This window comes from Sciurus carolinensis, chromosome 9 (genome assembly GCF_902686445.1).
Source record: "Sciurus carolinensis chromosome 9, mSciCar1.2, whole genome shotgun sequence".
NCBI classification, from domain to species: domain Eukaryota; kingdom Metazoa; phylum Chordata; class Mammalia; order Rodentia; family Sciuridae; genus Sciurus; species Sciurus carolinensis.
In genome coordinates, this window is record NC_062221.1 from 65,349,864 (window position 1) to 65,374,503 (window position 24,640).

At 33.7% G+C, this 24,640-nt stretch overlaps 1 protein-coding gene across 17 annotated transcripts in view; it reads left to right on the forward strand.

The window, feature by feature from the left end:
- Positions 1-24,640, forward strand: part of Dlg1 (discs large MAGUK scaffold protein 1) — a 261,124-nt gene that overhangs the window by 59,059 nt on the left and 177,425 nt on the right. The window lies entirely within an intron of this gene.

Sequence of the window (24,640 nt, forward strand, 5' to 3'; positions counted from 1 at the left end):
GGTCTGGTACCCACTCCCATTGCTGCTAGGCAGCTTTAGCAGTAGGAGGGGGAAACTGCCACCCCCTCCCCCAAAACAACATGTGTAAAGACAGGAAAAAGAAACACGAAGAGCAGAAGAGTGCTCTTCTGGGGAAGGTTCAGTCCTCTAGTTCAGTCTCAGTGTTTTTAATATTCTTTTTTTAAAATATATTTTTTAGTTGTTGGTGGACATAGTACCTTTATTTTATTTATTTATTTTAAAATTATAAAATAGTAACTTTATTGTCCTTTTTTTAATTTATTGTACACAAATGGGGTACATCATTTTGTTTCCATGGTTGTACATGATGTAGATTCATACCATTCGTGTAATCATACGTGTATACAGGGTAATGATGTCTGTCTCATTCCACCATTTTTCATACCCCGCCCCCATTTCCTTCTACATAATCCAAAGTTCCTCCATTCTTCTCTCACTTCCCACCCTCCACCCCCATTATATATCATTCTCCACTTATCAGGGAAAACATTCAGCCTTTGGTTTTTTGGGATTGGCTTATTTCACTTTATCTTTATGTGGTGCCGAGAATCAAACCCAGGGCCCCATACGTGAGCACTCCACCACTGAACCATAACCCTAACCACAGTGTTTTAATATTCTTAATCACAGATAAATGTATTTAACATTTTATGTTGCCTTTGCTAAAGAAAATTTAAGCTACTTACAGCAGAGGCATTCACATTATCTTGGACTACTTTGATGAAAGAATTGATATTAAATTAATAGGTATGTAATGTTATTGCTAAATTAACTGCTAAATTAAAGTAACTGCTCTTTAAAAAAGAAAGCAAAATAAGCAAAACCCCAACATTGTTTCTTTATATGATTTAAGAAAAACAGTATTTCTTTAACTCTGCAAACCACTTGAATTCCTTATGACCCTTTTAACAACATCATGATCTAAATGCAGTATCTTCACAATGAGAATTATTAGGAGTTTTTGTTGAACATTTTTTTTTTAAATTTTTTATTTCAAAAAAGAGAATTTATTTTAGACTGAGATTACTATCATATTATTTTAGATTACACATAACTATGTATCTGATTAAAATATGAAAAATATTAAAAAGGTTAAATCAGTACTTTATTACATTGGATAAAAATTGCATAAGCAATACCAGAAGATTAAATCATGGTTAACAGTACAACTGGAACAAAACTGACACCAATTTATTTATTATCAATTTTACTATTAATTTCCCAACCTTGAGAAATAAGGACAAAAAATTATTTTCTCTAATTTTTGGTATTTAAGATGGAGGGCAGCTTTCTGATTTATCTTTCAGGTGCTTAGACTGAGTTATAAGAAGGTAACGGAGAGAGCTATAAATCTGCTTTGCAAGTTGCCATTTGTAGTTCCCCCAATACTTTATTCTCCTGCTCCTGAGAAGATCATGAACTAGCATCCTAGTCCAAATAGGTTCCTGGTCTACAGTCAGAATTTTGGTATTGGTATGAAATGAAATAAACAATCTCTCAAACTCAGCTAACTAAATGTCACATGATTATACACAAGCCACTTTTTTTTATCATGAATAAAAATTACTATATTGTAATTCCTAAACCTCTGATTTTCATTGGTCATGAAAAACAGTAGAATTTTCATAAGGATCAAGAACAACTTAGAGTATAAATACTCAAATTTAATCGGCCTTCATTTACTTGAAACCCCAAGGGGATTTACCATGCAATAAAATATATAAATAACGAAAGCAACAAAGCTGATTGTATTATCTCATGGGATAATCAGAATTTCTTTTCTCTCTTTTTTGTTTCTTCCTTTTCTTCTCTTTTTTTGGTACTGGAGATTTAACCCAGGGCCACTTTACAACTGAGCTATTATTTTGAGTCAGAATCTTGCTAAATTGTTTAAGGGCTTTGCAAACTTGCTGTGGCTGGTCTTGAACTTTCAATCATCCTGTCTCAGCCTCCCAAACCACTGGAATTGGAGGCATGCATCAATGCACCTAGCAGTGATCAGAATTTCTTACTAGCCTATGAGAAGATAAAATTTGCTTTGCTTGCTTTGTAGAAGTTAGAGTCAAAATTTAAAGCACTCAGAGTATTCCCAGATAAAAGTGGATTTTTATGGTCATTGACTTTCCTTTTGCATTTAAAATACTCATGCATGGTTTCTCTATCACAGCCAATCATTTTGCGATTATGTCAGAGCAATAAATGCAGTTTGACAAAGAGAGAAGGAGGGGTGGGGACAATTAAAAGGGAAATAAAAAACTATGTTCAAAAAGAGACTGTATAATCTATGCAGGCATATGTAAATAACTTGTGACTTTTTGTTTAAACATAGGTGGCCCAGTCATTTCCTTTTTAAGAAAGGAAATGGAAATAGGAATTTACCCTTCAAACAAATAGCAAAATACTAAGTGAGTAGAAGTATACAAATTGCCAAAGACAAATTCACCTTTTAAAAAATAAATTTTTAATCCATTACTGAGTAATAACCTGCAAAACTCATACTTATAAAATTTAGTAAAATTTTCCAAAAGTGAAAACTATTGTAATAATTTGTGAATAATTAAAAATTTTTAATTTTAATTTTGAAAAACTGCATGGGTTTTTAAAAACTAAATTCTATCAAAGTTTATGAAAGTAACAAAAATTTCAAAGCTACCCTACAAAGTTCTTTCTTCTTCTAGTAGAAACAATTTACTCAAAACAAAAAGAACATCTAATATTGTTATACTTTCAAGTCCCTTAAAATCAGATTGCCTGTAAGTAAAAAACTAACAATTAAATTACTAAGCACATAATAAATGCATTCATGGTGGCAAGCATATAAAGGGACCCTCTTTCAGAGGTAGTTTTTAAATTCTTGGGTCTTGGGACGTATTTTAAGTTCTTAAAATTATTAAGGAAGGACCCCAAATATTTTTACTTATAAAATATAGATAACTGCTGATGTTTGCCATAAAATATGAGAAAAAATTAAAACATTTAGTTATGCATTAAAAACACCTCTCAGCACAAATAACATTTTTATGAAAAATTTTTTTCCAAAAAGAAATCAGTTAAGAATAGTCTTTTTAACATTTCAGTAAATGTCTTTGGAGTCTATTTTGAAAGAAGACAGCTGTATTCTATATTTGCTTTTGTTTTCTATCTGTTGTGATATGTTGCTTTACTCCATATCACAATATATCATAGTATATATAGCTATATGAAGAAAACCAAATCTCACAGATACGAAGTTGGAAAAGAGAAGGAACTTTTCAATAGTATTTTCTAATTGTGGATAGTGTTCTTTGATACATTAGATTAAGTTATTTCTTCAAGATTATATGGTAACTGAAACCATATCAATAAACTATTAAAATTAGTTTTTAAATTCACTGTCTATTGTGTTAAAATTCACTGGTCTATTTTGTACTTTAAATGAATCTTTTACCAGCATAATTCTATAATATGTGGTGGTGATAACTGGAAAAACATTTTTTCTTGAGTTATAGATTAAAATTTTTATAAAATTTCTTCAAAATAAAAAAAAACTATTTGTTAATGTCACCACTGATCTCATCAGAAAAGTTTCTAAGTGGGAAGACATTAAGCTTAAAGTAGCAGATTCATATTTTCAAAATCTAATTTGTATTTGAAAATCTGAACTTTACTAATGGCAGAAAATATCTGCAGTTGATTTCCTTGAACTGACAGGCTTACTTCATTAATTTTCAAGAAAAATCTGCCAAATATCTAAGTCTGAATAACCACAGTTTGTCTGTTGGTCATTTTTTCTAGTAAAAATGATGTTCCTTGAAAAGTCAAAAAAAAAAAAAAAAAAAGGGCTAGTTCAGCTTGTAGCCAAATAATCACCCAAAAACTTTTCCTTGAGATAATTATAGTATTTCTGTGTGCAGTCCATGTGTTTTTTATATAATTCACATTTCATCATATATACACAACACAAAAATGCTAGTCATTTACTCAAGGAAGGAAATTTAATAAAATTATTGCATTTTACTGCTTGGCAAAATATTGTAAGTGTAATTGATGCTTTTGTTCTCAATGGTGAAGAATACCATGATATACCTTGGTGGCTCTGCCTGAATATATATGAGGAAACAGCAGTTTTATTCTTATTGCTTCCAGATAAACAGTGCAAATATTAAAAAAGGGAAAAAGCAAATAACATGTGGTGCACTTCTGATAATATATTTTTACTTCTGGGTACCCCCTGAAAGGATATAAGAAACCTGGGGACCATGAGCCACACCTGGGAAACCATGCCTTTAAGAATTTGTTGCTAACAACCAATGTAAACCACCCACAAAATTCTGTCAAATATTGTTCAGTGGGCTCAGAGAAAATTTCCAAATTCACATAAAAGTGATAACACAATGTGAAAATGGTTGTTCCTCTATAACTAACTACCTGGAAGTATCTATAAGTATTTAATCATTCCATACCAAAACCTGCTATCTTTAATTTCCCTTTTTTATTTAATTTATTTAAATTTATTTTTATTGTAAACAAATGGGATACATCTTGTTTCTCTGTACCTGGAGTAAAGGCATACCATTTGTGTAATCATACATTTACCAAGGGTAATAGTTTTTGATTCAGTCTGTTATTTTTCCCTTCCTCCCACCCCTCCCACACCTCTTTTTCCTCTATATATTCCCTCCTTCCTCCATTCTTGTCCCCTCCCCCCATTATGTGTCATCATCTACTTATCAGTGAGTTCATTCTTCCTTTGTTTTCTTTGAGATTGGCTTATCTCACTTAGCATGATATTCTCCAATTTCATCCATTTGCCTGCAAATACCATAATTTTATTATTCTTTATGGCTGAGTAATATCCCATTGTGTGTGTGTGTGTGTGTGTGTGTATATATATATATATACCATAGTTTCTTTATCCATTCATCAATTGAAGGGCATCTAGGTTGGTTCCACAATCTGGCTATTGTGAATTAAGCAGCTATGGACATTGATGTGGCTGCATCTCTATAGTATGCTGATTTTAAGTCCTTTGGGTATAGGCCAAGGAGTGGGATAGCTGGGTCAAATGGTGGGTCCATTCCAAGCTTTCTGAGGAATCTCCACACTGCTTCCCAGAGTGGCTGCATTAATTTTCAGCCCCACCAGCAATGTATGAGTGTACCTTTTTCCCCACATCCTTTCCAACACCTATTGTTGCTTGTATTCTTGGTAATCGCCATTCTAATTGGGGTGAGATGGAATCTTAGGGTAGTTTTGATTTGCATTTCTCTTATTACTAGAGAAGTTGAACATTTTTTCATATATCTGTTGATTGCTTGTAGATCTTCTGTGAAGTGTCTGTTCATTTTCTTAGTGCAGAAGACATGTTTGGGTAACCCTAAGATGGTGGCTAGCGTTGAGCCAAGAGGTGGCGCATAGTTTGTGTTAACATGGAGTGATCTGCTTTTGCCTGATTGATTGATGTCTCCTCTGCGCTAGTGGTCAACAGATGTTCCTCATTCTTAATTGGTGCTGTGGCACATGCTCCAACCGTGCTACTTAATCCTAAGCTGATTGGCTGCCTTAGGTATATAAGACACACACACCTATAGGAAGCACCATCGTATAAGCAGCACCTCTGATAGATCACAGAAGGCAGATGGCAGATCACAGATCACAGATCGCAGTAAATGGGATGCACCATAGACACGCCTTTAGCAAGCGCTTCTAGCACGCACCTTTAGGACACAGGATGTAGGATGCACCTTTAAGAAGAAGCAGCAGAACTCTAAAAAGAAGTAGCATCTCTGAAAGTGTAGCCTCGGATAAGCAAAGATTCTCTCTTAAGCAAAGACTCTCTCTTATGCAAAGCCTTTCTCTCTCTCTTCTCTCAAAGCCTCTCTTCCTCTATAAACTAGCAAACAAATAAGAAAGCAGCCCACTAAAGAGAAAGATAGTAGAAGTAGCTCAGTTTCCAGTCCACCTTCGATAAATACCCGCGCAATTGTTGCTGCAGGCAGTAACAATATCTGCGCGACTGTTGCTGCAGGTGGCGATACCTTAGCCCATTTGTTGATTGGATTATTTATATTCTTGGTGTAGAGTTTTTTGAGTTCTTTATAGATTCTGGAGATTAGTGCTCTATCTGAAGTATTAGTGGCAAAGATATTCTCCCACTCTGTAGGCTCTCTCTTCACATTGCTGATAGTTTCCTTTGCTGAGAGAAAGCTTTTTAGTTTGAATCTATCCCAGTTATTGATTCTTGCTTTTATTTCTTGCGCTATGGGAGTCCTGTTAAGGAAGTCTATGGCTATACTACCAAAAGTGCTATATAGATTCAGTGCAATTCCAATTAAAATCCCAATGACGTACCTTACAGAAATAGAGCAAGCAATCATGAAATTCATCTGGAAGAATAAGAAACCCAGAATAGCTGAAGCAATCCTTAGCAGGAAGAGTGAAGCAGGGGGAATTGCAATACCAGAACTTCATCTGTACTACAAAGCAATAGTAACAAAAATGACATGGTATTGGTACCAAAACAGACAGGTAGATCAATGGTACAGAATAGAGGACATGGACACAAACTCAAATAAATACAATTTTCTCATACTAGACAGAGGTGCCAAAAATATGCAATGGAGAAAAGATAGCCTCTTCAACAAATGGTGCTGGGAAAACTGGAAATCCATATGCAGCAGAATGAAACTAAACCCATATCTCTCACCGTGCACAAAACTCAACCCAAAATGGATCAAGGACCTCAGAATCAGACCAGAGACCCTTCTTCTTATAGAAGAAAATGTAGGTCCAAATCTTCAACATGTCAGCCCAGGATCAGATTTCCCTTTTTTATTAATGAAAAGGTTCTGTGGTTTCAAGTCTCGATGGGACACCATTCTTCTGTGGCAATGTTAACCCATGTAGAATTTGGTATAGAAAGGTCAGATACTCAAGGACCAGAGTCAAAGATTTATGTGTGTAAATGATGTCTTGTAAGGTTACTATGTTTGCATGTTTTAAATCCTTTAAGAGTGAAACTTTCCAAGTTTTTCTAATTTGATGTAGGTTTCTGATTTCCCAAGCCCAGTTTCTGACTGCGAGCAAAACTGTGATAAATTGAGTATTTATTCTTAAAATTTCATCTCTTCCTCAACTTCTAAAACTCTCCAATTCTCTATTGAGATCCATCTATGATTTCTGAGACAAACACCTGTAGGTGACTGGACTTCATCAGATGACTTCCCAGAAGATTGGTCACTCTCAACATCTGATCTCATTTTTAGATATTTGTGATCAAGATCCTCGGGAATGGCCACATCCACAGTCGAAGAGGCCACAGCGCCAGCCTCCAACTCCATGTCCCGGTTGAACAGAGCCTGGCCCTGCTCCTGTCCGCTGCCTCCACTCAGCGCCGCCATGTTATAACCGAGAGCCGGCCCGGAGCGGCCGCCGCTGGGTGGGGAGTGAACATGGTTTTTAATTGCGAAATTAATTACTGTTAATGCTTCATGGTTGAGTTATCACCATGAAAACTCAAACACTACATCAACTAGTTATATACTATAATTTTAAATTAATTAAAGTTAAGTGTAAACCATTAAGATGATTAAATAAATTGCTATGCATAAAGCATTTGGAAGAATTCTGGCAAATAATGCCATATTTTAGTTGATGTTACTATTATTTTGTTCTTGTTTTGTTAAATGTGAAAATTAAATTCGGATATTCTTTAAGTTCTGATCTTTAGGTATAATATCTATTTGTGATTTACCCTGTGTACTGTGCTCTATAGGAATTAGAAATTTTTTTCCTAATTTTATTATGTAGTATTTCTAAAACACCACTTTAGATAAATAGCTGATCACAGTGTTTTAAAGCTTGCCTTATATCCTTAAATTATTCTAGCAGATAGAAAGCATGGTAAAGACTTTGGATTTCACAGTTAATTTACCAAATCTAACCATTACTTACATTTATTAATAGTTGAAAATGAGCTTTATAAAAGACAGAATTCCCTTTTCTGCTACCTGCAATTTTTGAGTTCCTTATTTATCAAATGGGCAGTTTAATAGTTTATATCTCTTGAGATATTTGAATTAAATAAACCAGATACATGTGTTAAAAAGTATGATTTTCATAAAAACTAAATCATGACACTTAGGGAAATATAAAATGAACTTATATCACAGTTTATATCCTATTCACTTATAATGAGAGAACCAGTATGATTTTTCAGTTAGCCCAGAGTACATTTGTGAATCTTAAGTATTTATAGCCTGTGTTAATCTAGAGTTGCTGAACTAGATAAGAAATTGGTAAATGTTTGGCAAGGTCATAGTTATCTTTTTATCTGCTAAAAATTTATTTTCTTCTCTACTGGGTAAAAATCTTTAAAGTTTGGTATATGTAACTTCACCAAGTCTGGACTTTTTATTAATAGTAAATAGAAAGCTGAAGTACATTTCCTTAAATAAGTGTTTATTAACCTCAGAACTATTTATTTTGGGCTAGGTAATTCTTAGTTGTGAGGCGCTGTCCTCTTGGTTATAGAATGTTCAGTAGTATTCCTGTTTCTGCTTGCTCAGTGCCAGTCAGCCCTTCTCTACTAGTTGTAGAAACAGACATTGCCAAATATTCCCTGAGGGTATTGAAAGAATGCCATCTTTTTGCCTCTTTTCCCAAGTTTTTTTCTGGCACATGCAAAGCACTTCATATAATGTCTGATAAGTAGTAATTTTTAAATGATAGCTGTGCTATTAAAATACCAATGATTGTATTTACTGGTTTTATTATTAATATCTTATTTCTTAGGCACTTCAAAAACTCATTTGGCAGGATATACTTGTGATATTGATTTATTAAAAATGTCTTTAAAAAATAAAAAAATCAGATACTTCAATGCCAATCTGTTAGATTCACTCAAGAGTTTTAAAACAGGCCAGTCATAGTATTGCACATGTGTAATCCCAGTGACTTGGGAGGCTGAGGCAGGATTGCAAGTTCAAAGCAAGCCTCAGCAACTTAGTGACACCCTAAGCAACTCAGCCAGACCCTGTCTCAAAATAAAATAAAATAGAAAGGGCTGGGGCTCAGTGGTTAAGCACCTCTGGGTTCAATCCCTGGTTACATCCCTCTTCCTCCCAGTTTTAAAACAGTCACAATTAAGATTTTTAATGTTCAGGGCCAAATTCACATTTCTCATATTTATTTCTGCCCATTAAGAATTGGTAAGTTTTAACTGAGAATATACAGATTGAACATGTTTATTTTATTAAAAAAAACCAGACAAGAACCACTGAGTTTTCTAATAATCATTAAAATGATCATAACACAGTATTATTATAATTGGATATATTACATGCTCACATTTACTATGTAACCAGCTTGTAAAGCTAAATGCAGTGTGAAGGGCATCAGCTGAGTAATTATGCTTGAACTATGTCTGGCATTTTATTCTATTAGACACAAGCCAGATAATGTACTCGTACACTTTTAGATAAACAGATGTGCACAGTACTGAATTGTTATGAGGGATCAATACTTACAGCCTCTCTGATCGTTGAGACAAATCCCACGAGCACAAAATTGGAGAAATTGTATTTTGAGATTTACACAAAATGAGCTTACCTGGTAGCACAAATAAATAAATTGTTATAGATGTATAAATTATAGATGTGTACAGTATTAAAACACTTTATACATTTGTGCTTCTGGGTTTTAAAAATTTCTCATACCTTTAAAATAAAAGAACAATGATGAGGTCCCTGAAAAACTGCAGTGGAATAGCCCAAGATCCCCAGCTTGACTGACAACTATAGTTCTGATTTAGTGTTTTTTTTTTTTTTTTTTTTTTTTTTTTAATATGTAGTCTTCTAAAGAACAGTTTACTTTCTCTTGCCTCAGTTGCAATTGACCTTTTATATTATTTTCACAAGTTTCTTGTGATTTGCAACTAGTTATCTACCAGAGTAATTAGAGAATCACTCATTTCCTTATACAATACTGTTTAAGCAATTTAACCTACTTTTATCTCCATCTCTCCCCTCCTCTTTAAAAATTGCTTAAGTAGAACAGATTAGTGAATTGTGTAGGAAATTAGAATAATAAAAGTGTTCTTGGGCAAATTTGGAATTAGAGGTAGTGGCTAGCAATAAGGAAGTTCTTTTCTTTCAACTCACTTTTTCTGGGCTATACTAAAGTATAGTATACTTTTCCATGAAAAGCTTTACTTATTAAGTAGAGAGGTAAGGTATTTGCTTGCAAATAATGAATCACTGATTTTAGTTTTATAAAAATTTGATAGTCTTCATTAGCAATTATCCTGGTTAGTTCTTGCCTTTATTAAGATATAGTTCTTAGTCTACCATCAATATAGAAGGATGATAATTGTATAGATCAAGCAGTAAATATTCCTTTCACTATAAGCCAGCCTTTTGTTGTCATTGGTTAATTCAACCTTTAAGTGTTAACCATTTTAATTATAGTGAACCTAAGATGTAAAATGTAACATTTGTGTGCAAGACTTTTTAAATATAAAATAGGCTAAGAATGACATTTTCATGGTTTTATTTATTGCTTTGAATGTAATTAAGTAATGGTAACTGTTTTTCTGCTACTGGACTGATTAAAAAGCCAAAGTGAATCTCAGTTATATATATCCACAAGACACTAATTTTTTAAAAATGTAAATTAATAGAAAGTTCAGTGGAGTTTCCACAGGAGGAGGGGGAGGGTAAGGGTAAGTAGTGGGGACTTAATTGGTGCAAAGTATACTCCATGCATTTATAATTGTGTCAAAATAAATCCTAATGTTATGTTAACTATTGACCAATAAAAAGTAAATATTAAAAAACAAAGTTCTTTCACAGGTTACAAAAAAAAAGCCAAAGCAAAGAAAATAATCTTTGGAAGAATGAATAAATTGATATATCTGGGAATTAAGTAGCTTGACTTTTGTTTTTAAACTTTCTCTGTGGAGCCAGGCTTGGTGGTGCATACCTGTAATCCCAGTGACTTGGGAGACTGAGGCAGGAGGACTGCCAGTTCGAGACCAGCCTCAGCAATTTAGTGAGGCCTAAGCAATTTAGTGAGACCCTGTCTCAAAATAAAAAACAAAAATGGCTGGGGATGTGGCTCAGTGGTAAAGTGTCCCTGGTTTCAGTCTTCATGCCAAATAAATAAATAAACTTTCTATGTAGTAAGGATATATATCAAAATCAATTTAGTAACTTCCTCAGATTTTGTTGTTTTGTTTTGATTAGCTGTAACTAGCTTTTTTTAAGTGCTGGGGATCAAACCCAGGACCTTGTGCATGCTAGGCAAGCTCTCTACAAGTAAGATACACCCCTAGACATCCCCAGATTTTAGTTTGATTTGAGGTGTATTTGAAAATGTTTTTATCTTCTTGAACTTTTTCGCTGTCCAGGATTATTTTTGTTATTATTCTGCCTAATTAAATTGAGCCAGAGAATTGACTTTTATCATTAAAACTTTTTAACTTTTAAAAATTGGATAAGACTGTTTAGTGGTGTAGTAAGAAAGGATCGTGTGGAAAACTCTCAGGGCTTATCTATTACTGAACCCTGTAGTGAGTCTCTTGCTGCAACATCTTGCCCCTCCCCCAAAGCAGCCAGCATATATTTGAGCATAGTAACTGTTGGAGTTATATCTTATTCTAGTGGAGAAGATAGCAATGCTTATACTGCAGCAGGTGGAGTTCTATGGTGAATCGATGCTGGATTAAATTGTAAGGCTATTACCAAGGCTTTGGGCCCTGACAAAGTTATGCTAAATGAGTACTTTCATTCTGGGAATTTGATTGTAATTGATCGAAGCCGTTTCATTATGTAGGGAAAAGAAACAGCATCATAATTCCACTCATAGTATGCTGACCTGACCTCTGCTGTGGGGGTGAAAACAGCTGAAGAAAGCAACATTTTGATATAAATCTTTTAAAAAGAGTGCTTTTGCAGGCTGGGGATATAGCTCATTGGTAGAGTGCTTGCCTCACAAGCACAAGGCCCTGGGTTCAATCCCCAGTACCGCAAAAAAAAAAAAAAAAAGAGTGCTTTGGATCTAGATTAAATGTTCAAGACAGCAAGCAACATTTACCAAGACATTTTTCTGGAGTTTCAATCTTGGATGGGGTTGAAGTGCTCAGAGTCTGAAAAAATGTCTCCTAGCATCAAAAACTTGGATTGCTTTTCTCCAATACTATGCCATTGGAAAGTAGCATGCTCCAACAGCACAATATCCTTAATGTTTGGATGTAAGGTGGGTTTGAATAATACTTCCTTAAAAAGCTTGGTTTTTAAATCCAATAGTATTTCAGCAAATAAATAATTGTGAATTGGATTATATGGCTTGATTGACTTTAATTCATGTCATAAAATTTCCTATCCTTTGTGTGTTTAACACAAATCAAGAACTGGTCTGTGCAGTTAAGGTGTAATGGAAGAAGATTCTGACTTAGAAAAATTACATGTAAAATGTCATCGTTCTCCATTAATATAGGATTACTTACTGACTTGGTTTTTATGTTTTGCTACTGTGGAGAATTAAATGTATAAGAACTATTGATATGCAGGACTAGAAATGCCTTCCGATATCATTTTGATGAAATTAATTGTTGGTGGAAGGTTTGATTTTTAAAATTAATGTCATAGGCATTGTGATTTTAATTCTGAATCAAGTTGATATTTAGAATTGTGTAGAGGAAAAGGTTTCTAAACAAAACAGAAGCATATCTTTCTACTGTAAGTGAAAAAGTAGTTAATTTAGTGATGTGTCTCCAATATAAAGAGTACAAATGTAATGTTTGCCTTAAAGGTAAATGGTTATCATTATATAAAATATTAAAAGGCATAAAAATTATGTATTTTTACCTTATTTTCTGCAGTTAAAAACAGCATGTGGTTTAAAACCAGTTGAAAGCAGGAATACCTCTAATGAATATAACAGTTGGGGAATAATTGCTTATTCTGAAATGTTATTTTAATTGAAATCTTTTTCTTACAGTACTAAAACTTCCTAATTGATAATGTGACCAGGTCTCAAATTGTTAGTTGACTGAATAATTATACCGCAACAACCCCTCACTCTCTTTTATTAAAGAATACATTGCTTTTCTGGTCACTTAAAGCCCTCACCCCAATTTTTCTTTTCCACTTTAAATTCTTCATATTGTCAGATAATTCATATTTTCCTAGTAAGATTTCAGAAATTTTCAAAACTGTAAATTGGAAATGATCGCACAAGAAAAACATTTTAAATAGAGACAGATTTTTATTGTTTGTTTTAACATTCACATTGGTCATTAAACTGTGATTCAGTGTAAAATATTTTTGCATGGCTTAAATAACACTAAATTTTAGGAAAAGGGTTTTAAGTTTTTTGGGGGGAGGGGGTTACTGGGATTGAACTCAGAGGCACTCAAGCCACATCCCCAGCCCTATTTTGTATTTTATTTAGAGACAGGGTCTCACTGAGTTGCTTAGTGCCTCACTTTTGCCAAAGCTGACTTTGAACTCACAATCCTTCTGCCTCAGCCTCCTGAGATTAAAGGCATGCACCACTGTGCCTGGTTTTAAATGTTTTTAATAATGTTTTTCACTGTAAAATATATTTCTTTTTTATTTAGGCTTATGAAACATGGAGTACTTGAGTTTGAAATGCTGTCCTTACCATAGAGTCAGTTTTAAGAAGTCACCTACTGTTGCTGTAAATTAATTTTATAGTCTCTGTGACTTTTGAATCCCTCCTTCAAACCCACTACTTTAAAACACTTCATCACTGTAATAATGCATCACAAAATATCACTTGAGGTTCTTGGTTGCCCTCTGGTGGGAAAACAAAATATTTTATTGAAAATGTCTTGCTATGGTCTTAGATTGTAATTAAAGATGATTTTAAAAGCATCTGTTATACTTAACAACTTAGGAAGTCATCAGTAATGTGGGATATGTATGTGTGTACATATTTGTGTGTGTATATAAGTATATATATTTACGTTTGTTTATTTATTTATTTATTGAGTACTGGGATTTGAACTCAGTGTCGCTCAACCACTGAGCCATATGCCCAGGCCTGTTTTGTATTTTATTTATAGACAGGACCTCACCAAGTTGCTTAGCATCTCACATTTGCTGAGGCTGACTTTGAACTTGTAGTTCTCCTGTGTGCCTCCTGAGCCACTGAGATTGCAGGTTGTGCCACTGTACCCAACAGTTATATTATTTTTTGGATTAAACTTTTGCAGATAGAATTTTTCAAAATTTTTTAGTTTTTTGACATGTATCATTGATACGAAACTGTATAAAGAAGTACAGTTTCTAAGCATCCTAGTTACCGTTTTTGTTAATGTGTTTTTATATGTTCAGATTTCATTAAAATTAAAATATTTTAATGTGTAAATACGATACTGGGGGTGGGCATCCCACAGCTTTTGGTCAAAATATATTAACAATAGCTAAAACAAATCTAGGAAAACAAATCTTTTTTTCCAGTGCATAATACCAATACTATATATGTGCAGAAGGCTTATTTTCTAATACCACTGGTATTTTTAACATCTGTTATTAATCATTTGCTTCCTTAAATTACAGGTAAAAAGCAGATGATATTACTATGTAAATTCCAAATCACATTTAAAAATAAATTTAGTACTTTTATTTGTGAACTTTTGAAAAGTAATAAAAGCACCATCTTGTTTGCTGGAAATGAAATGTCTCTTTAAAAAATCAGATTTCTTTATGGTGAGAGCTTACCTATAACTATACTATTTCTTAGGATACTTTCATTCCAGAAAGTACAGTACCAAGTTATAAGGAAGCAGTGTGTCTACTATAGAATCTTTAATTGTCTGTGTGCATATGTGTGTCTGTGTAGATGAAGCCATATCTCCAGAAGATGAGATATTTTGTGGTGTCAGTATCCCCAGAAGAAGGGCTGCATATCTTTTATTTATGTATCAGAACTCAGAGAAACGACCCCAGGGAATGTTGGGAAAGTGCAGACAGCACTCTGATTGTTAATCTAGAGACTAAAGAGCTGTCTAGGAGGCAGTTCTTTGAGGGTGGATGTTAAGAGAAATTAGCAAACTCATAATGCCACTGAGTGTATACCAACTTTTTAGTACAGAATTGCTGTTTCAAAATAGTAGGTGAAATAAAACCAAAGCCTAAGATTCCTACAAGGAAATTAGCTTTGTTATGATCAGAAACTTGTGTTTTATAATGCCAGTTAAATTTTTTTTTTTTCTTCCATAGTATCTAGAAAACTCTTGCCTTTATTAACCATCCTGGAAACCATCCCATTGTAATTTTTTTTTTTTTTTTTTTTTTTTGGTAAGAGTTTTGATGTATGTTTGCTGGCAGGGTAATTAAAGTGAGGAGGGCAACACACCAAGTAAAAAAAGGACTTTTTGTAATTTTCTTCTCTAAAAGGATATAGTCTAAGATGCTGAACCTTGGGGATTCTACTTTATTAGAAAAGGTACTGTTCCTTCACAACTATGATTCTTGGCCTGGGACACAAGTAGCTTTAAGGACAAATATGGTGTCAGTGAGTATTTCACAGTCATCTTGTGACATGTTTTTCTTGAACATATTTTTAAATAAGAAAAAGACTTTAAAATCTTGTATTTGTATTGAAAACCGATGATGTGTCATTTCAGTGAGTTAATGTGTCATTTTTATGGGGAATTTTTATATGTGTAATTGTATATGTGAATTTGTATAAAATGAAAGATGAAATTTTCAAGAAATCCTGTTCATATAGCTATGTATTCTTGCTGTGTTCTTATATCCTTAAAGTAGTGGTTTCTATTGTGCTATTAGAAGACATTAAATAAGAAAATTTGAGAAGCACAGTCTTATATAACTGCCTCCCTGCTCCACTCCTTCCTGGGATGGGAAGTCTTTTAACAGCATAGATTTGAATAGTCTGGCCCGTTTACTTAGCTCACTCATGCTTAATTAAGATTGTGTTTACAAATAATTAAATACTAAACTAACAAAGAAGTTAAATAAATGGGCCTTAATTTTTTTTCCTTATTTCAGTTAGCTTGGAAAAAGCTGGAAGAAGTGAAAAGAAAAGGGAGATGTGGTTCATAAAGGTAGATGGTGTCTGCTTATGTTTTATTGATTAGAACTGTGTCACATGGATTCTTCTAATTGTAAGAAAAAGTTGTAAATCTAGTATTTAGCCTCCATATTAAAAAAAAGCAAGGAAAACTAGTAGTGTTGGCCCCAGTAATTTCGGGCAAAGCAACCTGCCATGTTTGACTTAGAGTGGTATTTTTTTTGAAGTCTACAGAAATGGTAATGAATATCACTAAGTGGTATGTCCTTTTAGCTGAAATAAGCAGTGAATTCAAATTGAATCTCTATTCACATCTCTACTTGGCAGGATAGCCAAAACTGAACTGAAACTCAGCTTTATTGTTTGCTTCCTATTATATTTTTAATTCTTAATTTCTATTGTAACTTCTTCGTTTTTAAACTTCAGAAGCAAAAGTAAACATTGAAGAAACTATTTTGGGATTAGTCTGTACACAGTGAAGTGTAAGGAGGCTATCCCTTTACCTTAAGGATATGGCATATGGTATCTAAAGCTTCCCTGAAACCAATTCACTGAGCATTAATAGGTAGCTTAAAGTGTTCTTATTTAAGAATAATGCTTCTCCCCCACTCTCCCCAGTCTCTGGTAACTACTTTTCTATACTTCTCCAGTTCTATCCATGTTGTTGAAAATGACAGGATTCATATGTACCACATTTTCTTTATCCATTCATTAGCTGGTAGGTGCTTAGATTGTTTCTTTTTCTTCACTGTTGTAAAGTGTTTCAGTGAACATGGGAGTGCAGATGTCTCTTTGACGTTCCTGATTTCATTTTCTTTGGATAATATACCCAGTAGTGGATTGTTGGATCATATGATAATTCTATCTTTAATTTTTTGAGGAGTCTCCATATTCTTTACTATAATGGCTGTACTAATTTACAATTATGCAAGAGTTATCTTTTGTCTTTTTGAGAATAGGTGTTCTGACTGGAGTGAGGTGATAACTCATTGTGGGTTTGATTTGCATTTTGTTGAACATTTTTTCTTATACTTTATTGGCCCTTTTGTAGGTCTCTTGAGAAATGTCTCTAGGTCTATTACCCATTTTTAAATTAGGTTATTTGGTTTCTCACTTTGCGTTTTTAAGAGTTCCTTATGTACTCTGAGTACTAAACCCTTGTCAAATGTGTAATTTGCAAATACTTTCTCCCATTCTAAAGGTTGTCTCTTCATTCTGATGATTGTTTCCTTTGCTGTGTAGAAGTTGTTCGTTCAGAGTAAACCCGCTTGTCTATTTTTGCTTTCATTTTTAGTGCTTTTGGAGTTTTGTCCACAAAAATTCTTGCCTGTTCCATTGTCCTGAAGCATTTCCCCCTGTGTTTTTTTGTAGCAGTTTCATAGTCGCAGATCTTACATGTAAGTCTTTAATCTGTTTTTTCATTCTTCTGCATGTGGATATCAAATCTTCCCAGCACTGTTTATTGAAAAGGTTGTCCTTTCTAATGAGTTTTCTTAGAAGCTTTGTCAAAAATCAGTTGGTCTGGAAGCACATGCCTGTAGTCCCAGTAACAGCGAGGTGTTAAGCAACTCAATGAGACACTGGATCTAAATAAAATACAAAATAGGGCTGGGCATGTGCCTCAGTGGTTGAGTGCCTGTGAGTTCAATCCCTGGTACTTACCCCCACCCTCTCCAGACCCCCCGCCCCACAAAAAATTCAGTTGGTCAGAGATATGTAGTTTTACTTCTGTGCTCCCTGTTCTGTTGCATTAGTCTGTGTCTCTGTTTTTATGCCAGTGCTGTCATTTTTTTTTTTTTTTGGCTTATTACAGCTTTGCCTCCTGCTTTGTTCTTTTTGCTCAAGATTTACTTGGTAATTCAGGTGGTACTGGTGGTTTCATTTGAATTTTAGAATTGTTTTTTCTAGTTAGAATATTATTGATATTTTGAAAAGACATATTGAATCTTCACATTGCTTTGAGTAGTATGGACATTTTAATAGTATTGATCCTTCTAATCCAAGAATATGGGATGTCTTTACATTTTTTGTGTGTTCCTTTCAACTTCCTTCACCAGTGATTTATAATTTTTTTTTGATTTATTACTATCATCATCATCATCATCATCATCATCATCATCTACAATGCTGAGGATTGAACCTAGGGCCTTGACTTGCAAGTGCTTTGCCACTGTGCTACATCCCCAACCCTCTTTTATAGTTTTCATTGAAGAGATCTTTCACCTCTTTGGTTAAATTCATTTCTAGGATTGATTTATGTGGTTTTTATAAATGGGATTGCTTTCTTGATTTCTATTTCAGATAATTCACTATTGATGTAGAGCAATGGTATTAATTTTTGTATGTTGATTTTTTTTTAGCTTGCAATTTGCAAGTTGTGGTTTGTTTTTTGTTTGTTTTTGAAACTTTGGGATTTTCTAAATGTAGGATCAGATTGACTGTAAACAGTGACAGTGTGACTGGATGTCCTTTCTTTCTCTTGTCAGATTGCTCTGCCTAGGACTTCTAATACTATGTTGAATAAAAGTGGTGAAAGTGGACATCCTTGTCTTTTTCCTTATCTAAAGAGAGAAAGCTTCCAGCTTTTCTCCAGTATAATGTTACCTATTGGCTTATTACGTATAACCTTTATTATGTTGAAGTATGTTCCTCCTATACCTAATTTCTTCAGTATTTTTACCCTAAAGGGTTGTTGAATTTTATTAAATGCTTTTTCTACATCTGTTGAAATGATGATGCAGTTTCGTTTTTCCTTTGGTTGATGTGGTGTTTTTGGCTTTTCTTTTCCTTCTTTCTTCCTTTCTTTTCTTTTCTTTCTTTTTTTTAAACTTTTTATATTGGGCATTTAACACAGGGGTGCTTTACAAAACACTGAGCTACATCTTCTGCCTTTTTAATTTTTTTGAGACATAATCTCACTAAGTTGCTTAGGGCCTTGCTAAGTTCCTGAGGCTGTCCTGAAACTTGTAATCCTCCTGTCTCATCCTCCCATTGCTGTTATTGTAGATGTACAAAATACCACTCACGGCTTACCAGGTTATTGATTCGTATATGTTAAGCCATCTTTGCATGCCTGGGAAGAATCCCAGATCATAGTTAATAATCTTTTTAATGTTTTATTGGATTCAATTTGTTGAGGATTTAAATATCTGTTCAAGAATATTGACCTGTAGTTTTCTTTTTTGTTTTGTTCTTGTTTGATTTTGTTATCAGAATAATGCTGACCTCAGAATGTTTAGAAGAATATATTCTCTCTGTCTTAATTTTTTTAAAGGGGGAAAGGTTGATCAATGAGTACTAAGTTACAGTTAAATAGGAGTAAGAAGTTCTGATGTGTTATTGTACAGTAGGTTGACTCTAGTTAACAATTATGTAATACATCTTTAGAAAAGAATATATACAGTATTTTATATATCAGTTAAAAGTAAATTATTACAGCTGGGTACAGTGTTTCATGCCTATAATTCCAGCAACTCGGGAGGCTGAGGCAGGAAGATCACAAGTTCAAGGACAGCCTCAGCAACTTAGCAAGGCCCTTAGCAACTCAGTGAGACCCTGTCTCAAAATTAAAAGGGTTGGGAGTGTGGCTCATTGGTTAAACATCCCTGGGTTCAATCTCCAGTACCAAAATAAACAAACAAACAAATTTATGTAAAATAAATAATAAATGAAACTTGTTTACACAGAAAATACTGTTTCAAAATAGATTCCCAATAGAAAAATATTCTGTAATAATGACTGATAACCATACATTCTAACAGTAATCAACATTCTGAAGTACAGCATTCCTAATGCTGTCTTCCCACTTGTTCTAAGTTGAAATGTACTTTCTCTCAACTGTGTTGCCAAACTTTCAGTTGAATTGAATTGATGTCTGTAGGGTACGTTCTATTTTAGAATCCTGTTAAAATTGTATAGTTTTTCCAAAGGGGAAAAACTATGCTGCAGTGATTCTGGGACTCCAGCTAGCTCTTCAGTCTTTCAGGATGCTATATTAAACTCCTTCCTTAAAGCTAATGGATTAAAGTAATTCTTTCATGTATTGGTAAATAGTTTCTAGTAGCACTTTGCTGATAGCAGTGACCCCATAATATGTCTGCCACTAGAAATAATGTCAATAGCCTTTTGATTTCTTTATTTAGAAATGAATTGCTTTGGAGTTTATTCTTATTATCTTAATCTTCCTTTAACAATGTACTTATATACTAATGAAAATTGTTTTCATAACATATATTTATGAAATTTTTTTACTAATGGAAAACTTAGTCTTAAAAGAACATTTTATTTTAAAACAAATAATACTTGATTCATTATATAACATTGAATAGTTAATTTCAGAAAATTAAAGGAATATGTCTAATTTTTAAAAAAAAATTACATTGATGCATTTCTGAATTTGTTCATTCATTTATTGAGCACCTGTGCACTAGGAATATACCAGAGAACAAAGGAAATTCTACTCTCATGTAATTTATATTCTAATAATATTTCCTATTGTGATTTTTCTCCATCTCTCTTAATTCACAAATTCTGTTAGTGGGAATGTTGGAATAAAACAATGTTAAAAGCTCTACAGTGTGCATATTTAGTAATAGCTTCTTAAGCTCTTCATTAGTTTGTTCGGGCTTCTGTAACAAAGTACCACAGACTGAGTGGCTTAAACAGCAGAGAGTTATTTTTCTTTCACTGTTCTGTAGGCTGGAAGGTAAGGGGTCAGTAGGATTTCCTGTGAGACTTTTCTGCTTAGTTTGAAGTAACTGCCTTGCCACCTCTTCACATAATCTTTCCTTTGTTCTCTGTATGCATGTGTATTTCCATTTTGTGTCCAAACTTCCTCTTCTTAGAAGGAAATCAGTAAAGATTGTGTTATCACACCCTAACAGCCTCATTTTAACTTAATCATCTTTTAAAAGGTTCATTTTCAAATACAGTCACATTCTGAGGTAACAGAATTAAGAACATTCAATTTAAAAATTACTTGAATTTTCAGATTAAGAAGTTCAATATAAAAATGCTTTAGATTTATGCATGTTGATTTTATATCCTGCTATTTTGCTGAATTCATTTATGAGGTCTAGAAGTTTTCTGGATGAGTTTTTTGGATCCTCTAAGTAGAGAATCATGTTATCAGCAAATAGTGACATCTTGAGTTCCTCTTTTCCTATTCTTATCCCTTTAATTTCTTTAGTCTGTCTAATTGCTCTGGCTAGTATTTCAAGGATGATGTTGAGTAGAAGTGAAAGAGGACATCCCTTTCTTGTTCCAGTTTTTAAAGGGAATGCTTTCAGTTTTTCTCCATTAAGAATGATGTTAGCTGTGGGCTTAGCATAAATAGCCTTTACAGTGTTGAGGTATGTTCCTATTATCACTATTTTTTCTAGTGTCTTGACCATGAAGCGGTGTTATATTTTATTGAACACTTTTTCTGCGTCAATTGAAATAACCGTATGATTCTTATTCTTAAGTCTGTTGATATGATGGATTACATTTATTGATTTATGGATGTTAATCCAACCTTGCATTCCTGGAATGAACCCCACTTAATTGTGATGTACTGTCTTCTTGATATGTTTTTGGATACGGTTTGCCAGGATTTTGTTAAGGATTTTTGTGTCTATATTTATCAAGCATATTGGTCTAAAATTTTCTTTCCTTTATGTGTGTTTGGTTTGGGTATGAGGGTGATTAGCTTTATGGAATGAGTTTGGTAGGGTTCCCTTTATGGCATTTGGTGGTAAATGGATGAAGTTGGAAAATATACTAAGTGAAATAGGCCAAGCCCAAAAAACCAAAGGTAGAATGTTTTCTCTGATAAGTGTATGACAATATATAACGATGGGGGGGGTGATGGGGGAAGAGAAGAATGAAGGAACTTTGGAAGTTGTAGAGAAAAATGGGGTGGAAGGGGATGGAGGACAGAAAGATAGTAGAATGAAACAGTATTACCCTATGTATATGTATGATTACATGAATGGTGTGAATCTACATTGTGTACAATCATAGAAATGAAAAGTTGTACCCTATTTGTGTACAGTGACTCAAAATGCAGTCTATAAAAATAAAAAATATTTTAATTAAAAAAAAGTATATGAGAAGTACTAAAAAAAAAAGTTCAATATAGTCTCTGCTTCTTAGTTTGTTCAGCCTATGCCTATTTGCTGCTATCAAGGATGAAGATATATTTTGAACTTGTATATGGGAATGGGTGGTAGAGAAAAAGACAGTGAATGTTTTGGTGATCTGAATTTTAGTTTCAAAACTATATTTTCCATACACATTGTGTATTTGTTTGCATTTTATGGCTGTGTTTTAACTTATATGTGTCTAAGGTACATTGAGTTATATAGATTTTTCGTGGTTGACTTTGGGAACAATCATAATTTTGTTATTGAAAGTTGTTCCAATAATAAATTCTAAAAATTGTATTTTTATAATGCAGCTTATCCATCATTTGGAAACTGTCTCTATAAAACACATTAAGCAGCAGCAAAAGTTCCTAATTGCTTGTTAGTCTGCAGAAGTAGAAGGTAATAAATTTTGTCTTGTGGTGTGGTTTAAGAAAAATAAGCAAATTGTGGTTTTCTGGATTTAAGGTCCAGGAGTTTTTTTTTTGTTGTTTTTTACAGCATATCTTTGTTTATTTTTAAAAGTTTTAAATCTGTTTTGTACTAGATTTGGCATTTGCTGGAGTTAAAATACATCTAAAAGAACTCTTCCCTTGAAGTCCATAGCTATTAAGCAGTGTGATATACAGGCCACTTGGAACTCCTGGCAGAACTGTTTCTGAGGTGTTCTCAGTTGGTTTTAGAGAATTAAGGCAATTCATGTTTGATACCAGTTTGTATTGCTGGCTCATTTTTCTTTTTAAAAATTGATTTGTAAGACTTTATTATACATTTAAAAAACTGTCCCTTTTGTAATCTTACTGAGCTCTTTCTCCCCTTCCTCCCCAAAGGTTTTGTTTTGTTTTGTTTTGATGCTGAAGATTGAACCCCCTCAGTGGTAGAGAACAAGTTTAGCATCACAGGGTCGTGGGTTTTCTTTTTAAGTTAGTGATAGAGAAGTTTTAAACTTTTAAGTATTCAAATTGATTAGTCTCTTTTTGTTTGTTTCTGAGTGTTGTTTCTTCTTAGACCTCACCATTCTAGAATGTGAACAAACTTGCTCCTGTCTTAAGTGTATGGCTCAGTTCTTTGTGTTTAGATGTTATTTAACATGTGAAGTTCTTTTCCTTTTTTTTAAAGTTAGGCTACAAAGTAGGAATTCCATTTATTTTTTTTGCAAGGTGGCCATTTACGTAACACTTTATTTAATAATCATCGTTCCACTTCTGATTTAAAAATATCATATTTATTGAAAGCACAGGACTCACAAATAATGGAGACGGGGAGCAGACCTCGGATCAGCAAGTTCTTGTTTATTTAGCGGCAGGGTCACTTGGTTAAACACCTGATGTGGTTCATTTTCAGGGGTAAAATGGCTGCTGCTCCTCATGAGATTCTGGGCTTTAAATACAGCCTTAGTAGGGCCAGGCCATGTGAGGAATTAGTTATTTTTGGTGGGCCCTTTTGTCGGGCAAGGGGCAGGGCCAGGTCATAGGAGTTGTTTCGGTGGTGGGATCATTTAGGGTGTAGCTGGAGAACAAGTGGGTAACCATATTTTTTCATTTATCGCATTTTTCATTTATTAAATTTGCACACTTATTTGTTGGACTGTGTTCTGTTAAATTGATCTAAATTTTGTTTGTGTTACTATCATTCTTTTTATTATTGAGACATTTCTGTGCTTCTCTATACATTATAGAACCAGTTGTCTTTCATGACCTTTTAACTTGTTATTTTCTGACTTCTATCATGGTAGTTTCTTCAGATAATAATTACTAATACCTTGTCAGGCACTCCCATCCATACAATAAAGTTATGTTGATATTTTGATTGCAAAAACATTCTTAGAGATTATTTTGGAAAATTCAAACTGTTAAAATTATTGTGCCTTTCTCTAAGAACAACTGTATTTATTCTATGTTTCTTTCTTCCTTCAGAAAATTTTCAACTTTTCCTCATAGAGATTAACCCCTTTAAATATAATGTAACCCACTGACTTGGGAGGCTGAGGCAGGAGATCTTGAGCTCAAAGCCAGCCTAAGCAACTTAGCGAGGCCCTAAACAACTCAGTGAGACCCTGTCTCTAAATCAAATACAAAAAAAGGACTGGGGATATGACTCAGTGACTGACCACTTCTGGGTTCAATCCCCAGTACAAAAAAAAAAAAAAAAAAATGTAATGCAAGTTTTCATTGTTGTTACTGTTGGGAATAGGAACTTTTCTAACAAATTTGCAGAAATGTACTACTTTAATAAATAAATTTTTGAGGTATCATTTATGTCCAGTAAGCTACATTCACATGAAGTGTGCAATTTGATAAGTTTTGACAAATGCAACTCCCTTTGAAACCACTGCCACAATCAAGATACAGGTTATTTCTCTAATCTCAAAAAGAGTTTTTGGGCTCCCGTATATTCCATATGATCTTCCATTTCCCTACCAGTGATTTGTCTTTGTCATTATAAATATTCTA